Source organism: Octopus bimaculoides, chromosome 2 (genome assembly GCF_001194135.2).
Source record: "Octopus bimaculoides isolate UCB-OBI-ISO-001 chromosome 2, ASM119413v2, whole genome shotgun sequence".
NCBI lineage: Eukaryota > Metazoa > Mollusca > Cephalopoda > Octopoda > Octopodidae > Octopus > Octopus bimaculoides.
The window spans coordinates 97,025,514-97,031,747 of NC_068982.1; the positions used below are offsets into that span (position 1 = coordinate 97,025,514).

The window sequence follows — 6,234 nt, forward strand, 5'->3', positions numbered from 1 at the left end:
ATATATATATATATATATAAAGATGAGAATGTGTGTGTGTGAATCCCTAAAACTTGAGAACTACACCACCAATTTCATTCAAATTTTACACATGCCTTACTTAGGGTCCATGTAGTGTCTTAGGCCAAAAATTTTTTTAACTTCTTGTCTACTGCGAGCCCAGAGCAATATCTTATCTCCTCTACTATTGCAGTATTACATGTCAAAAGTGAAACAATAACATCTCTATTGTAATGTCAAATATTTTCACTTTAATAGTTTCACTTTAATACTGAAACTATTAAAGTGAAACTATTATCTCACATATATATACAAGCATACATACATATATACATACTTACATATATATAATATATATATGTATATATATATATATCTGTATATATCTGCACAAATGTATATATATAGATGTATATATATATATATACATACAAGTATATATATAGATGTATATGTATACATCTATATGTATAGGTGTATATGTATAGATGTATATATATTGATATAGATGTATATGTATACATGTATATGTGTAGATGTATATATATATAGATGTACATATAATATGTACATATATATATACACATATATACATGCTTACATATAAACACATACACACACACACATAGGTGCAGGTGTGGCTGTGTGGTAAGAAACTTAGTTCCAAAACACATGATCCTGGGTTCAGTCCCACTGTGTGGTGACTTGGCATGTGTCTTCTGCTATAGCCTCAGACCAACCAAAGCGTTGTGAGTGGAATTTGTAGACAGAAACTGAAGGAAATCAATTGTATGTATATATGTAAGTGTATGTGTGTGTCTTTGCCTCTGTGTTTATCCCTCATCACTGCTTCACAACTGCTGTTCATTTATTTACATCCCCATAACTTACTGGTTTGACAAGAAACTGATAGAATAAGTACCAGGCTTATCAAAATAAAAAAAAAACACTAGGCAGTGTCTCATATTTTTCTTTGCCCACTCAGTTGTATCTATCAATCTATCTTTTTGTATGTGTGTGTGTGTGTATATATATATATATCTAATACACACACACACACATACATGTATGTATATGTGCATATTCATATCTTTTATATAAAAGTCAATGTCTTTATGTGTGTTCGTTATGTTACTTATACATTCGAAAACTGCTGCACCGATCCTAATGAAATTTGGAACACAAAATCCAAGCCTAGGGAGAAGGGTAATGCTGTGCGTTTCACACAATTTCATGGACCAAAATTACTGAATGGATCCTTATGATATTTGGAACTTAGATTCAATGCATAAGGGCGGGTATAATGCAGTATGTTTGGTTTGAATTTGAGATGGCTTAAAGGGGGCAGAATCTTCATGAAAATTCATAAATTTTCGATGTTGATGAAATTTCAACCATGGGTAATTAACACACATGAAGAAGTATTCTCAAACTTTCCACTTCTCATGAGGATTCTAAGACCCCCTAATGGGGGCCTTAACTCTCAAATTTTAGCCATTTAAAAAAATCCAGAACTAGGTCAAAAGTACTGAATGGATCTTTATGAAATTTAGAAATTATATTCTATGCATAAGGGCCATAACCCCCATGAAAATTCATATATTTTTGCTGTTGATGAAATTTTAACCATAGATATTAGACACAAATGAAGTAATATTTCTAAAATTTCATCTTAGAAGTTAGAAAGACCTCTTCATGCAGACTTAACACTCACAATTTAGTCATCTTATCTAAGCAAAGATGAATACAGTTGTACTCTTGGAAGCTGTAGGGTCACCCGAGCACAAAAGATGAGCGTTATTTGTAATTCAATGGTACAACAGTGTAAGAGTTTGCTTTGAGATATACTTAGATTGTGATTTCTGCAAAGTGGTGCATAAATTGTCAAGTAAATGAGAGGCATCTTTGCCTCCACTGACTCAGTTGCAAAGTGTTGAGTAAAGTTATTTTGTTGTAGACCTCCTTTGAATCTTTTTATTATGACTGGGTCACACATAGTCCCCACATGGTAACATTGATTTCAAGGCCTTCCCAGACGAGTGACTGGTTATTCAAAGACATTTATAGATTGTAAATTTATTCTGTCCAGTTACCTATCGGTATAGTGGTCAGTTGCAAACTCTAGAGGTAACACTTTCATTTCCCCTTAGCCCTCACATCACACAGTTGTTAATGTTTATTTGAGTTGGGTCACGCCCTTCCAATTCCTATACAACTAAGGCTTCCACACAGTTTTCATCAACCAAATTTAATCACAAGGGATTGGTTGGCCTGGGTCTATAGCAGAAGACTATAGCAGCTGTGCAGTGGGACTGAACCCCAAACCATAAGGGTTGTAAAATGAGCTACTTTAATTACATTCTGAATCCAAATGCTTTTTACATCAACTTTGCCGTTCATCTTTTTGGGGTCAATAAAATAAAGTACAAGTCAAGTAGTGGGGTCAATATAATTGATTAGCCTCCTTCCCTAATTATAAGCCTTGTGCCTATAGTACAAAGAGTTATTAACTTTGTGTTATGAGGGCTAGCCTGGGGCTAAATACCAACAACACACAACTATTACTACCAGCCTTCATGATACACACAAGCAACACATTAAATATACACATATAATCATGTACAAAGAATACAAGCAGCAACATGCACACACACACACATGCAAACACACTATTCACAACACATTCACACATTTTTAATCATAGAAATATGGTGAACATAAAACAAAAATAAACAAGCTTTATGAATTATTTTATTTTATTCATTCTGTAAGTGAAAATATTTGTTCTAAATTGATGAAATCTAAATGGTTAGGATGTTGGACGACCAGTTGATGAACCATAAGTTTAATCCCAGACATGAAAATTGGTTGAGGTTTGTAACAAATTTAGTTCTTCAATGAACCTTGATGTTTTATCAAACTGAATCCAAGTTTCTATAGATTCAGGTGGGTAAAATGTCAAATCTCTCATTGAAATGATGCTGCTAAATGACATACGACCCAGACAACAGATTGTTTATTACAAGTTGGTTGATTCAATTTAATATCATTCTTCCATCTTTACTTCTTCTCATCTTTCATACTTTGTCTTTATAACTGCATGAATTGTTTTCTTAGTTAATGGATTCTTAAGTAACTTTGCAAAAGGTAAAATTCAGATCTTGTTATTAGCATGCATTGTTGTTTAGCACACATGTAAGTCAACAAAATGTGCCTTGTTTTTAAACAACGGCCCCCAACCATTATTGTTGCTGCTGTCTTCTGTTTGTTCTCTGTGTATAGAGATTTGGTTGACTTTGTGTGTCCATTCTATCTTCTTATTAGGACTCATTCTAGTGGAGAAAAAGAAAACAAGTGAAAATAATCGTTTTTAGTAGAAGCATACATGTTTCAAACACATTCATTTAAATAAAATATGGGTATTGATACATATGAATCATAAATGATGTTTGGTAGAAGTTAATAGGTTTAATATTTTTATATATAGATTATTCCCAGCATTTTAAATGTTATTTTATCAATTATATTACTGTTTTGCTAAGAGGAAAGACATTAATCCTAAATCATGGAAAGGGGCTTCTTGAATCAGAAAAGTGGTAGGAATAGATAAGATTGATGTGATTGATAAGGAAAAAAACATTTCCTCATATTTTTTCCCTTCCTTGCTGAAAAAAGTGCCTTGTGCCATTTTAAAAGAAATGAATGTAAAAGGTTAAGTGAGTTAATATATAATAAGTTACCTTAAGAAGGGACTTTCTAGGATCAAATCACTTTTGTATGAATGAGAACTGAGAATTCTGAATGTAGAAGTTTGAATCATATCTGAAATTTCTATGGTTTGTTTGCAAGAAAAAGCATTTGTTTGTGTGTCAATATGTTTGTGTTTGTGAGTGTATGTAACCTGGTGCCTTTTGTTGAATTTTGCACCCATAAATTTCATGACCTTTTCTTTGTAATGATGACATTTGACTTATCAGAAATACTATTTTTCACAATTTGAATCCAGGGCATAAACACAGAAAGAAAGTAAGGTTAGGTAGTGTTAGGATATAATGGTTTCCAATAGCTATAAACTTTAAAGGGCTGACAATATTTGCTTTGGAATTTACAGCTAAATATTAACACTGTGCTGCCAATAAAACTTTAATAATACCATCTCATTTATAGGAGAACTAAGAGTGAAAATGGCTAATTATGTGTGTTAAACATTATGAATACTTTCATCAAGCTGAAAATTTTGAAATGTTTAATGAGTTTGGATTAACAGACTAGACTACCACTATCTTACATAGGTGAACTCAGCAATTATCTAATGTTTCAAGAAACTTGTAATTTCACATACCTTGTGTTTATTTCAATAGGATTCTGAATGCTGACTTCTTTAGGCATCTTTCTTTCTAATAATAGTTTCATGCACACACAAGAAATTAATCCAAACTGAAAATAAAAAGATTTTTGTTAAATGTCTAAAGAGATTAAACATTAATGATTAAATTAAATATTTAAACACAAATAAATGTTTTTCTTTCATCACCATAATCATTATTTTAACTTTCATTTACTATACCATCATGGGTTGGATATAACAGTCATGTATGGTTTTTTTTTTTTTTCATATATTTTAATCCTATACAGCATTTCATTTATGTGAAATTCAAAGTTCCCAAACCTGCTCTAATCACTTGATCATTTTGAACTTAGCTCACATTTTCATCCAGCATGCATCATTCTTTCAAATTAACCTCCTGCAAGCACTTGAAAATTATTTAAGTGTTTTCTCCATTTCCGCATGTGTAGAATTATCGTGAAACAGCAAAAGGATCATGGCATGTGAAGCCCTCACCACGAAACTCGATATGCTAAAAATAACAGTTAAATGTCTGGAGAATTTTTCGTGTTTGTGTGTGTGTGGCATGCACAACAATTTCTACAGCTTATCTGAATGAACACAGGAAGAAGTACACAGAAATATATTTTACAAACCTGTCGTAAACGTTGGTTTTGTTTTTTCGCTTTAAAGGTAAATGATTCTGATAGAACCAATTACCTTGTCAATTCATTGAATTAATCACAACAAAATACTACAGGTTTAGTCACTGGCTCAGCACCTATATTTGTGTTCTTCATTCCAAAATAATAAAAACTTTAACATACTTCCAAAATGGGACTTCGTCCATGTGTATCCATGTGCGTATATATGCAGGTGTGTGTGTGGGGGTGGGGGTGCAAGAAAAACATTTACAGAAATGAATTTGCACAATGTTACACTTCTGAATTTTTTTTTAATTGTGACAATCAAACAAAAATTTACTGCCAAAATTAATTTCCCTTGCATTTTCTCTCTTATTCAATATTCAATTAAAAGAGAGAATATGTTGTTACCAACGTTAAAACATTAGTAACTTGACTGATCAGTCATTGAACCAGAATTTTAATTGCATTTGATACACACTTTGCTATCATTTATATGGAGAATTGCAAACATGGCATATAAAGATCATCATCATCATCGTTTAACGTCTGCTTTCCATGCTAGCATGGGTTGGATGATTTGACTGAGGACTGGTGAACCAGATGGCTACACCAGGCTCCAATCTGATTTGGCAGAGTTTCTGCAGCTGGATGCCCTTCCTAACGCCAACCACTCTGAGAGTGTAGTGGATGCTTTTACGTGACACCGGCACGAATGTCAGTCAGGTGGTACTGGCAACGGCCACGCTCAAAATGGTGTATTTTACGTGCCACCTGCACAGGAGTCAGTCCAGCAGCACTGGCACCGACCTCACTCGAATGCCTTTTCATGTGCCACCAGTACAAGTGCCAGGAAAGCAACGTTGGTAATGATCACACTCAAATGGTGCTATTTACGTGCCAGTGGCAAGGAAGCCAGACAGCTGCTCTGGCAACGATCGTGCTCGGATGGTGTTCTTAGCACTCCACTGGTACAGGTGCCATCACAATTTCGCTTTCACTTGCCCCAACAGGTCTTCGCAAGCCGAGTTTAGTGTCCAATGAAGGAGACGTTGGCATGGGTGCCAGTCGTCGAATTTAGTTCGATTTTGATTTCACTTGCCTCAACAAGTCTTCACAAGCAGAGTTTAGTGTCCAGTGAAGGAAAGGTGGGCTGGCTAAGTGGGCTGGCTACACCCCTGGCAGAGGCCTTGGAATTTGGTCTCACTTGGCTTGCTGGGTCTTCTCACGCACAGCATATTTCCAAAGGTCTCGGTCAGAAGT

General features: G+C 34.3%; 1 long non-coding RNA gene across 1 annotated transcript in view; it reads right to left on the bottom strand.

The window, feature by feature from the left end:
- Positions 1 to 2,738: 2,738 nt before the first annotated feature.
- The window catches only part of LOC106869113 (uncharacterized), a 5,910-nt gene continuing 2,414 nt past the window's right edge, over positions 2,739 to 6,234 (bottom strand). The window contains exons 2-3 of the long non-coding RNA XR_001409372.2: positions 4,343 to 4,437; positions 2,739 to 3,332 (exon numbers count right to left, since the gene is read on the bottom strand). This is a non-coding gene — a long non-coding RNA (uncharacterized LOC106869113). The remainder of the gene's footprint in view (positions 3,333 to 4,342; positions 4,438 to 6,234) is intronic.